The sequence below is a fragment of the Pleurodeles waltl genome, chromosome 11, assembly GCF_031143425.1.
Source record: "Pleurodeles waltl isolate 20211129_DDA chromosome 11, aPleWal1.hap1.20221129, whole genome shotgun sequence".
Classification (NCBI taxonomy): Eukaryota; Metazoa; Chordata; class Amphibia; order Caudata; family Salamandridae; genus Pleurodeles; species Pleurodeles waltl.
The window spans coordinates 232115718-232128844 of NC_090450.1; the positions used below are offsets into that span (position 1 = coordinate 232115718).

Consider the following 13127-nt stretch of genomic DNA (forward strand, 5'->3'; position numbering starts at 1 on the left):
TGAAGTGCGAGGCCATACCTCACTGCAAACCCAAGTAGTACAGATGTCAGTAGGCACTCTAAGGACATAACCTGGCACCCATCATCAGATTCTGACCTTACTCCACAGCTGAAGATGGTGTGCCAGAATATCCAGGGCCATCCACGAATCCGAATTAAAGGCCTTTACTGATGCAATGCTGCAACTTTTCTGGACGATTTTAGCTCCCCGCTAGAGTGTCTTTGGGCCTCAGAGATCCACCAGGGCCCACAATCAAACCTTTACCAGTGCGTCATGCCTCAGAATTTAATGGCCCCTCTTAGCCCTCTGAACAGCACCTTACTGCTGCCAGGGTGTGCCTCCACTCTTCTGCCAGGGACCATGCTGGTTTCACCCAGGCCAACATCAGCTCAAGTGGTGCTGGTTCCAGATCAGACCGAGACACTGACCTTGGATCCAGAGGCAAGTTCAGCTAGCTCTCAGTCGATGTCTCATTATGAGATAACTAATGCATTGCCAGTTATAAAAGAGGTCTCTCCGGCAGTGGCTTTGACCCGGCACCAGCATCTTCAACAGCTTGAGGCATTATTTGGCTCAGACTCAGAAGCCATACACCGCCACTGACCTCTGAGACCTGGACCCCGGCTGCACCAACAACCACTGCTGAGGCTCTCCTGACGTCTAACTTTCAACACCGAAGCAACCAAAGCACCCAACACATTGCCCGAGACCACCACGACAAAACTCCAGTGCATCCTATTCAACGCACGTTCACTAGTTAAACACGCCATCGAGGTCAGGGACATGATCACCTCCCTCACCCCGGACATCATCTTCCTCACAGAAACCTGGCTCAACCACGCCTCCGCACCAGACATTCCCACTGACATCCCCGAAAGTTAAAAGATAACACACTGGGACTGAACCAGCAAGCACAGAGGCGGAATCGCCATCTTCTACAGGGACACCATCCGCTGAAAGACATCCCCTGATGACCCAACACCGGTAATGGAACATCCCAACTTCCAACTCCACACAGACGGAAAAAGCACCATCAGAGGCACCCTTGCCTACAGACCAACAGGACCACGCACCAGCTTCTGCAACACCATCCCGGAACTCATCGCCCCGAAAGCAATCGACTGAGCACTACATATTCCTAGAGGACCTCAAATTCCACCTTGAGGACATGGGCAACACCAACTCCACTGACCTCCTGGAATGCTTGAGCAACATCAGCCTCAAGCAGCTCGTGACCGACCATACCCAGATCGCAGGACACACACTCACCCCCATTTTCACCTCCAGCGAAAGTCGGGTATAACCACAACACACCACTCACCTGGTCCCACCACCACAGCGTACACTTCACCATCTCCGGATCCACATACCCAAGCACAGTGCATGCCAGATCCATGCAAAGAAACTGGAAAAAGATATTATAAGATCAGTGGAAAGTCACTCTCTGATCTCTCCTCCCAAACTCTACACACAACCCTGAACAAGCAGCAAAGAGCTTCTCCCAGTGAATCACAGAATGCACCAATGCCATCGCCAAGACAGCCAAGGTCAAAGAAAAAAAGCAAAAGAGTAAGCTGGTTCACAGAGGAACTGCTTTCCTCCAAATGCAACTCCCGAAATCTTGAAAGGAAGTGAGGCAGAAATAAAAAAAACAGAAGACCACACCGCCTTCAGGACTGCCCTCAGCCAGTGCCACAGCATCCTGAGAGAAACCAAAAAGAACGCACTAGCAGACCAAATCAAAGCCAGCACAAACTACAGCCAAGAACATTTTCACCATTGTGAATGAGTTCACCAATCCCGCAGCCACCGAGAACGACATCACTCCCTCCAAGGAACTGTACGACAGCCTTGCGGACTTCTTCCACGACAAGCCCTCGGCTATCTACGAAAACTTCGAACATCAGCCCTCCGCAACAGACAGCATCAACCAGCTCACATGCACAAACACGAACCCCTTCTCTCCCACTAGGAACTCCTCACCACGCAAGACACTATATCCACCATGAACTCCATACACTCTGGAGAACCCACGGACCCTTGCACCCACCAGGTCTTCAACATTGAAGCAAGACAATTGGGGAAGTGTTCAGGACCTCCATCACCGCAGCCTTCTTCCCAGAGGTCTGGAAACACGCTAAAGTGAGGCCCCTCCTGAAAAAGTAATCCGCCGACACAGCGTAATCGAAGAACTACAGGTCCATCTTTCTGCTCCCCTATCCAGCAAAAGTCCTTGAGAATGTGATCAATCAGCAACTCACCCAACACCTAGAAGACCACAACCTCCTGGACACCTCCCAATTCGGATTTCGGGGTAACCACAACACCAAGATAGCCCTGATTGCAGGCACGGATGACATCATAGTCCTCCTGGACCTTTGGAAAACAGAAGCCCTCATCCTCCTGGACCTGTCTGCTGCATTTGACACTGTCTCACAGAACATCCTGACCTTTGACCCTGTCACCAGGCAGGTCGCTCCCCCCATCTGCCACGCAGCCCCCTGTGGGTTGAACCTCCGTTGCCACTTTTGCCGCCTGACTACTCGCTCCCTTTTTTCTATTCCCCTGAGCTTGTGCTTCTGTGCCACTTGTTTTTTCCATTCTGTGCCCCTGTGTTTTGCTTTCTGTACCCCTGTGCTCTGTTGTCCCTCTCCCGCCGTCTTTTCCCGCCGTTTTTTCCCCGGGTTTTCCCTTGGGTTTTCCCCCGGGTTTTTCCCTTGCTGCTGAGCCCCTGCTGCCCCGCCCCCTTCACTCCCATTGGCCGCCCCGCTCCCACCTCCCAGCTGCTCCTCCCTCCCTCTGCCCTCATTTGGAGGCCACGAAGCGGTGGTAGAGAGCGACCTTTGACCCTGTCACCAGGCAGGTCGCTCCCCCCATCTGCCACGCAGCCCCCTGTGGGTTGAACCTCCGTTGCCACTTTTGCCGCCTGACTACTCGCTTTTTTCTATTCCCCTGAGCTTGTGCTTCTGTGCCACTTGTTTTTTCCATTCTGTGCCCCTGTGTTTTGCTTTCTGTACCCCTGTGCTCTGTTGTCCCTCTCCCGCCGTCTTTTCCCCGGGTTTTCCCCTGGGTTTTTCCCTTGCTGCTGAGCCCCTGCTGCCCCGCCCCCTTCACTCCCATTGGCCGCCCCGCTCCCACCTGCTCCTCCCTCCCTCTGCCCTCATATGGAGGCCGCGAAGCGGGCGTGCAGCGGACGCGCCGAAGGCGCGCCTAAGGCAAGCCCGTCTGCGCCCGTCCGTGCCTGGACCGCACCCAGCACCCCTGGAACCTGCACCCCCCGCAACGCCAGACTGCACTACGACGCAAGCACCCTCCACGCACTCAACACCAGATGAGACCACCCCTGCTACCGGGCCACCCCGAAACGCACCCAGGGGCCTTTCACCTGCCAGAACTGCAGATTCACCAGCATCCAACCCTCCACACCACCAGCCAGAGAACCCAACCACCTCCGCTGCATCCTCCTCAATACCCGCTCCGCTCGCAAGCATGCCATCGAACTTTGGGACCTCCTAGACTCCACTGCCCCTGACGTTGCCTTCCTGACGGAGACCTGGCTGAACGCCACCTCAGCACCAGACATTGCCATAGCCATCCCACAGGGCTACAAGATCTCCCGCAGAGACCGCACCAACGGAGTGGGAGGAGGAATCGCCATCATCCACAAGGACTCCATCAAAATCTCAACGAACACCGATGACACCCTCACCACCGCCGAGCACATGCACTTCCAGATCCACACCGACCCCAACACCACCCTCAGAGGAACTCTCATCTACAGACCTCCCGGACCCCGCCCACAGTTCAGTGACACCATCGCTGACCTCATCAGCACCCACGCCCTCGCTTCCACGGACTACATCCTCCTCGGGGACCTGAACTTCCACCTCGAGAACAACAACGACGCCAACTCCACCGCCCTGATCGACAACCTCGGACTCAAACAGCTCGTAACGACACCCACTCACGCCGCTGGACACACGCTTGACCCCATCTTCTCCGCAAGCCCCCACGTCTCCTTCAACCACACCACCGAACCACACTGGACCGACCACAGATGCGTCCACTTCACCTTCAGAAAACCCACCACACACCACCGCACCCAACAGCTACCACGCCGCTGCTGGGGCAAGGTCACCGGGGACCAACTGACTACCGCCCTCGCCCTGAGACCACCCACCGACCCAGACACTGCCGCGACCAACCTCACACAGTGGATCAACGACCGCGCCAACACCCTCGCCCCTCTCAAGACCTTTACAACCAACCACACCAACAAGAAAGCCGCCTGGTTCACCGAGGACCTCCGGATCTCCAAGCACACCTGTCGGAAGCTGGAGAAGAAATGGCTCCACGACCGAACACCAGACAACCACACAGCCCTCAAGAGTGCCACCCGCAGACATCACCAACTCATCAGGACCGCCAAGAAGACCGCCTTCAAGGACCGCCTAGACAACAATGCACACAACACCAAAGAGCTGTTCAGCATCGTGAAAGAACTCTCCAACCCCAGCTCCATCACCAACGACATCCCGCCATCTCAAGACCTGTGCGACTCCCTGGCCACCTTCTTCCACCGCAAGATCACCGACATCCACGACAGCTTCAACCCCGACCCCTCCTCACCCACCACCGAGTCAACCACCCCTGCGACTACCACTCGCACCAGTCGCCTGACCGTCTGGTCCAGCATCAGCGACGAAGACACCATCAAAACCATGAACTCCATCCACTCCGGATCCCCATCGGACCCCTGCCCTCACCACGTCTTCAACAAAGCCAGCGCAGCCATCGCGCCCCACCTCCGGAAAACAATCAACTGTTCCTTCAAGACAGCAACCTTCCCAGAAAGCTGGAAGCACGCCGAGATCAACGCCCTTCTGAAGAAGCCCAAGGCGGACCCCAAGAACTTCCGTCCCATCTCCCTGCTCCCTTTCCCGGCAAAAGTGACCGAGAAGATTGTCAACAAACAGCTGACCCGCTACCTCGAAGTCAACAACATCCTGGACCCGTCCCAATCTGGTTTTCGCAGTAACCACAGCACCGAGACCGCCCTCATCGCCGCCACTGACGACATCCGGACCCTGATGGACAAAGGAGAAACAGCTGCCCTCATCCTCCTGGACCTATCAGCAGCCTTTGACACGGTCTGCCACCGCACCCTATCAGCACGCCTCCATGACGCCGGTATCCAAGAGAAGGCCCTGGCCTGGACCACATCCTTCCTCTCCGGCAGAACCCAGAGCGTCCGCCTCCCACCCTTCCGCTCCAAAACCACTGAGATCATCTGCGGCGTCCCACAGGGATCCTCCCTCAGCCCGACACTGTTCAATATCTACATGGCCCCCCTCGCCCACGTCGCACGACAACACAACCTCAACATCATCTCCTACGTCGACGACACCCAGCTGATCATATCCCTCACCGAAGATCCCGACACCGCCAAAGCTAACCTCCACCGAGGAATGAAGGCCATAGCCGACTGGATGAAGGACAGCAGACTGAAGCTGAACTCAGACAAGACGGAGGTCCTCATTCTCGGACCCACCCCATCAGCCTGGGACGACTCTTGGTGGCCCACGTCACTAGGCACAGCCCCGGAACCCACGGACCACGCACGCAACCTGGGGGTCATCCTCGACTCCACTCTCTCCATGACCAGGCAAGTCAACGCCGTCTCCGCGTCCTGCTTCAACACCCTCCGTATGCTCCGCAGGATCTTCAAAAGGATCCCCCTCGACACGAGAAAAACCGTTACCCAGGCCCTCATCACCAACAGACTCGACTACGGGAACGCCCTCTACTCAGGAACTACAAACAAGCTCCTGAGACGACTCCAACGCATCCAGAACGCCTCGGCCCGACTCATCCTCGATGTCCCCCGCCGCAGCCACATCACACTCCACCCAAGAGGCCTGCACTGGCTCCCCATCAACAAAAGGATCACCTTCAAGCTCCTGATCCACGCACACAAAGCACTGCACAACACCGGACCCACCTACCTCAACAACCGACTCAGCCTCCACACCCCCACCCGAAGCCTCCGCTCAGCCAACCTCGCCCTCGCCACAGTCCCCCGCATCCGAAAAACCACGGCCGGCGGCAGATCCTTCTCCTACCTCGCCGCCAAGACCTGGAACACTCTCCCCACCATCCTACGACAGACCCAGGTCCTGCTGGCCTTCAGAAGACTCCTCAAGACCTGGCTCTTCGACCAGTAGCACCCCCCCTCCCCAGCGCCTTGAGACCCTTGCGGGTATGTAGCGCGCTTTACAAATGCAGTGGTTGATTGATTGATTGATCAACAGACTCCTCCACATCGGGATTCAAGGAAACACCCTCAAATGGATCACCCTGTACCTCACTGGCAGAACCCACAGGATCAGTCTCCCACGGTTCACCTCAGAGCCCAAGAAGATCCCCCAAGAATCATCCCTCAGCCCCACCCTCTTCAACACCTAATGACCCCCCCCCTTGGCCATCACCGTCTGATCACACAGACTCAACATCATCTCCTACGCCAACAACACACAGCACATCCTCTCTCTGTCCGAAGATCCCTCCACCACAAAAGCTAACTTCCATCAATGCACGGGCAATGTAGCTGACTGGATGAAGGACAACTGTCTCAAACTCAACAGCGAAAAAACGTAAGTCCTCATCTTCGGGAACACCACCTCACCATGAAATGACACATGGTGGCCCACAGAGTTTGGCACACCCCTCACCCCGAAAGACCCCCCCTGCAACCTCAACATCATCCTGGATAGCAAGACATCCATGAAGAAACAAGTCAATGCAGTCTCATCCACCTGCTTCTGCACCCTTCCCATTCTCTGCAAGATCGTCAGGTCTATGAAGGACTCACAGCACGCCTCCTGAAGAGACTCCAAACAATACAAAACTCAGCGGCACGACTCAGACTAGACCTTCCCAGAAGGACCCACATCACACCCCATCTCAAAAAACTACACTGGCTCCCGCTTTTGAAGAAAGTTCAAGATACTGGCCTACGCCTACAAGGCCCGGCACAACGAAGGACCAGCATACATCAACTAACGCCTGACCTTCCACAACCAACCAGACACCTACAATCAGCTTCCCCTCCATTGCAGACACCCCACAGAATCCGTTGAGCCAACAGCACAGGACGCTCCTTCTTGCAGCTGACAGCCAAGACTTGGAACAACCTCTCCCTCCACTTAAGGACTGCACCGTCACTCCTGCTATTCAGAAGAGAATCAAAGACCTGGATGTTCGAATGCTCATTCCTCCACGCTGCAGCATCGAGCTCCAGTGCCTCGGACCCTCACAGGTGAACTGACGAGCTCTATAAATGTTTGATTGATTGATTGATACAAGATCCGCATGATGTTCCGCATTATGAAGTGGATGAGGAAGCAGACAATTTGTTACCGCCTCACTATACAGATGATGGACTGAACTTAACCTCCAAAATACTAGTAGGGTTGATACCTTGCTAAAGATGGAATTGGACTTCACTTTGGAACTCATCACTGGAGAAAGTGCCTCCTTTTCTGTGGCGGCATGGAGGGTAGTAGAGGTATTAGAACTGCAGTTCCCAACAGTGGAAACTAAGGCTAATATGGTTAGTGGATTTTTTCAGCCTGGCCCCGAAACTTTGGAGTCTTTACTAGCCTTCAATGACGCCCTGATAAACTATCTGACTGGAATTAGTTAGGTGTCACAGACTTCCCACGGGGTACACAGCCTTCTTGATGAAGCATTCAACACCGGAGAGTCTTTTAGTACAGGATTCAGCCAGCAAAGTGAACCCCAATGCATTTCATTCAGCTTCACCTGATAGAGTCTAAGCACAGTGATGTACCTGGAAAAGGATGTTCTCTTGGCTTTACCATCAATGAATGCAGTCTGTTTGTTGGGCAGATACACCCAAACCCGGTTGGACATGGCAAGTGAGATCTTGCCCTCTCTTCTAGCGGGCTCAGTCTAATGTTCAAACAAAGACAGTTCCAAGACTTATTGACCACCTAGCCTAGTGTAGCCTGCTGGTGTCTCCTGCTCCTTGGCACATCCAGGCTCTGCAGTGAAGCCTCCTCCTTCAGAGGACTCAGCACTGGAAGTGATTCACTGACAACATCAGTTTGTCAGAGATAATGGCTGAAGACCTTCAGTGGTTGCTGAAGAATTCCAATCTAACTTGCAACAGGCCATTCTCTACCCCCAACCCAGAGCTCACAGTGGTTACCGATGCATCAGCTGTAGGGTCCATCTGGACATGGTGGAGATCAGGGTCCTCTGGTCTCCACTGGCGCATTGGCCCCACAACAATCTTCTGAAGCTGTGTGCCATTCACCTGGCTTGCAGGCCTTCCTACCTTCCATCAAGGGCAGCACTGTGCAGTTTGACAGACAACATAACTGCCATGTTGTACTGCAACAAAACAGGGTGGTGTGGAGTTGAGAGTGCTGTGCCAGAAGGTGCTGAGGCTATGTAGCCATCAGGACTATCAAGGAATTTCCTTGACTGTCTACCATCTGGCAGGGTCCCTGAATGCCAGGACGGACAACCTCAGGAGACCCCATTAGCTGACCAAGAGTAGCATCTGCACTATGAGGGAGTGTAATGTGTACTCAAGCAGTGGGGTGTGGCTTGGGTTGATCATTTTGCTACAGCTGAGAACAATCTCCATTGAGAACGTTCAATTCTAGTGTTTCTGCACCAATGCTCTCTGTGGGACATGTCTCATCATATTTAGGACTCTGGTCCCCTCTGTACATTCCTGCCTTTGACACTGCTAGCACAGTTTCCGAAGGACAGGAGAGACTAGGTTCAGCTTATTCTGATAACCCTGGACTTGGCTCAGAGGACCTGATACTCTGACATGCTGAGTCTAAGTGCCAGCTCTCAGCTCTGTCTGCCTCTCCGGACGGACCTGCTGTTCCAACAACAAGAAACGGTGCTACACCAGCAACCTGCACCTCAGGCCACAGAGACTTTGCAGAATCAGTAGATCAGATTCAATCTGTCTGAGGAGGTGGTGGTTGTCATTCAGGGATGTTGCTGCCTGCTCACAAAGACAATGTATTATGGATGATGGACAAAGTTTGTGGTCTTCGGCAGGGACCTTAAGGTCAATCTGATGCAGGAGAAACTCTCTGAGGTGCTTCTGTTTCTCCCGTCTCAACCCCAGGCTTGTGGCTTCTAAGGTGCTACATGTTACAGTTTCTCTTTTCTCTTCACTGCATGGTGTCAGACGTTCTCTTGTAAAGATTCACTTATCGGCAGCAACAAGAGATAGGAGTCTCACTGCATGCAGTGATTATAAAGAACTTGTTTATTATACAATTATGCTAAATTAACCCACATTTAATAGTATCCAAGTTCATATACAAGATCCAAAGTATAAAAGGAAAATAATTGATTAAAAAAATTAATACACATCAGCATACAAACAGGCAAATGATAATATAGAATTAAAAAAACAAAAAAAAACAGCCAATAGGTAGGTTTTCTGGCGAGACAGGTGGACCATACTCCAACCCAGATACAATTATTGGTTAAATACATTTCATCCCCTGCCCGAAAGCTGAAATCTCAACAACATTAATGGAGAATATATCTCTCATTGAACATCAAAATGGTATTATCAATTTCCAATATTACCAATTAATGAATTATTTTACCAGCACAATAACAACTGCAACTGGAATGTAAAATGAAAGTTAAGATATTATATACTCACACAGTGTAATGAAAAACTGTTTAACAATGCTATGATTTATTTCTTCAATTCAGATCTCAAAATTCCAACCAAGGTTTGGGTGTCAAGCATGACAGATCCAGAAACCCAGCATAAAATCTTGTCCTACATCTGTCCTACAATCAGATATATATTTATGAACTATAACCAATAACTTCCAGTAAAAAAAAAAAAACTCCATCTTACACCTGCCCTGTTATTCAGAACTGGAAACAAGTACTCTAATAAATATTATATGTACCTTTACGATCAAGACTATCCCACCATACTAACCGAATGCCCTCAGCTAACCAAAAATGTACTAGGTAAAAATTAGCCACTGGGTTACTTCCCTTTTTTCTCCTTAAGTGGTACCCCTTGCAACATGTCTGAGATGTCTGGGTTTGAGGCAGCAAATGCACTCAAACAGAAGAGAAGCTACATTTTGCTTGATAGTTGTAGTCCACCACAGAAATCACAGTATTTTGCACAAGTAGCACCCACCCCTGTTTTCCAAAATGGTTAGCAGATGTTTTCCAGGTGACAGGATATAAAGCTGTAATAGAAAATACATTACTATAGTGCAGAGGCCAAACCAATTAAGATAGTAGTTCTATTAAGGCTTCAATTTTTACATCCTACTGGGAAGTAAGAGAGAACTGATAAGCAAAGAGATGGAAATGTATTAAATATTTGAGAACATTCTCTCTGTGACTATCTGAATTTGAAAGTCATTCGCACCAAGTAAAGGAAGCAGAGATTTAATTGATTCAGTAATTTAATCGTCATAGAGTGCTCTTCAGTTTTCTCTATTTTCTTACACACAGATAGATCGCAGTCCTCATGTTTTCTCTCGGTATTATGATCTGGAAACGATGGACTACAGCCTGATGAATAAATCAGACCTTGATTCTTGACAGAGTTCAATAGTACAGCAAATTACCTCGAGTGACACAGCTTCAAATGCCAGTCTTGTGACAGTCTGTCACAATTGGAGGGAGCGAGCCATGAGAGAATGCATGTGGTGGAGTTCAGGGTGTTTACATTTCTCTCTCTGAAGGCAGTTATGAACCAAATGGCCATTGGCTGGAAGCCACAGAAAGGATCACTGTTCTTCTGAAAAGAAGGGTGGTCCTGTTTTGGGGCATTTCAATACGCAATTCCCTATTTTTTGGCCCACAGGAAGTGATGGGCAAGAGAATTGGGAAGCCCCAGACATAGAGAACTAATATAATTCAGCAGATTTTTGTTTTGACAGTTAAAACCACCCACTGTAAGAGATCCAAATCCATAATTAAATCAGGCAGATTTTATTTCAGGTGGGGTAGAAGACAGAATATGCTTTAACGACAGAGTTGATCTGGATATCATGGTTATGTTGATATTCATAAGGAAGCTTTTGCTTCTCAAGTTGCTTCCACTAATATAGTTTTCTCAAATTAAGTAGTACATTGAGACTACCTGATTTTTCTCTAGCTGGAGTGAAGACCCACAGAGGATAACTGGCTTTAACTTGAGCTAACTTTACACCCCCCATGTATTTTGCCCTTTACATAGCTAATACTGAGGTTAGAATTGTACATTTCTGAGGATTAAATAAAGATAAGTTGAAGTAAAAGAAAGTTTGAAAACATGGTAGAAGGAAAAGGATGGTGATTATATCAGACAACATTTGGTTGGCTACAAGGCAGACAGGTGTCACTGAGCCCAAACTGTGATGCCTGAGGCCACTTACTACTGCTGTCCCAGGGCTTTTCCTGCCATGGTTCTGCAAACTGGGCCGAGTACACCTTTCTGCACAGCACTCTCAGGGCAGCGAGGGCAAACAGGCAAAGGCTTCTCACAAAGATAGTGTGGGGGACAAGAGCTCATAACTCCACATATAGACACAATAACTTGTTGTCCAGTCTAGTGCTCATCTTTTAGTTAAAGTACTTTAATCAAACAGCACAATTAAATACTTTACACTTTAATACAGTTGTCAATTAGAGGGCTGTAATATTATTTACGATCTTTGGTGAGGCGCAACACACCTTAGAACACTTCTGTAGCAGGTGAGTGTATCAAATGCCTATAGCCCCCAGTGTAAAGCATGAGTATTGGCACTGATTAGACACAGGGACAGTTCACTCAACAGTACACTAGTGACTAGCTGCATAAATCAGTTCAAACATCCTTCACTAACAAGTTCACCTTGGCAAAAGTCTTAAGTTGGGGCAGTAGCTAAAAGAAGAACACTTTTGTCTTAAATTACTTTCCTACTCTTCCTTGTTTTTTACGATGCTCAGTCCTACTAGAGTCGTTAGAAGGATGGATGGATTGGGGGCATCAATATAAAATTGCTGCAGGTGTTCTTAGGGAGGGTGCAGGTTCTCCAGATGCCTTTAGTGGTGCTGCTTCTGTTCTGTTGGATGTATGCAATAACAGTGACAAAACCACAGATAGTGGCCGCATAAGTCATACCAGAGGTAATAGTAATATTCCATTTTTTCCAAGTCAAAAAACATGTTTTAGCACCAGCCTTGGCATTTCTTTCATGCATTCATCTAATAGCTTGGGGCTGAACAGTGAGTTGCAATGGCATTTTTAACTTCTTAGCAGCATATCAGATGTCAACCCTGTCCCATTAAATACAATTTTAATTGTGTCAAGGATAAGCCACAGCAATATCCCTTAAACAAGTTAAACATACAAACCATTAACTTGGTTTGACACAATCATACCTTCATTCATGAACTTTAGAAAATCTTAAACAAGTTACTTACCATTGGTAATGCTGTTTCTGGTAGATTCTCTAGCTAACTGCAGATTACTCACCTTCATAATTTCCTCAGCCTTCAGCATGGATCCAGAAGCTCTTTCTCCATGGGCCCTGAGTGCCAGTGGGTGGTGTCTTGGGGCTCCACTTTACCCTGGAAGTGATGACTGGAGCTGCATACAGGCACCAGCCCAGTGAGCTGACACCATATTCTTTCTGGACACTGTCCGTACACCCAGATGCGGAGCCTAAAATCAAAATCAATTGGTAGTGCCAGTGTGCAGACCTCTAACTTGGGATCTTTTTAGATGGAAAAGAATCCGTTCAACAGAACGGGGAAGTGGTAGGGGGCTATCAAGTCTGTGAGTAGATAGAGTATCCACCAGAAAGATCAACCAAAAGTAAGTTACTTGTGCTTCTGGTGCGTACTTTTTAATGCATATTCCTCACCTTTAGAACAAAGTAGGAGCTAGATCCGGATTGATGTATGAAGGCATGGAAAGAAAGAATAGACAGCAGAGTGCCGGGCTGGCGCCTGCATGAGACTCTAGTTGTCACTTCCGGGCAGAGCAGAGTCGATGTGGAGCCAAAAGATGCTACCTACTGCTGCGCTGGGGTTATGCCGAAAAATCTTCAGGATCC

General features: G+C 49.9%; 1 protein-coding gene across 1 annotated transcript in view; it reads right to left on the bottom strand.

Moving 5' to 3' along the window:
• The window catches only part of FARSB (phenylalanyl-tRNA synthetase subunit beta), a 326792-nt gene that overhangs the window by 64296 nt on the left and 249369 nt on the right, over nt 1-13127 (bottom strand). The window lies entirely within an intron of this gene.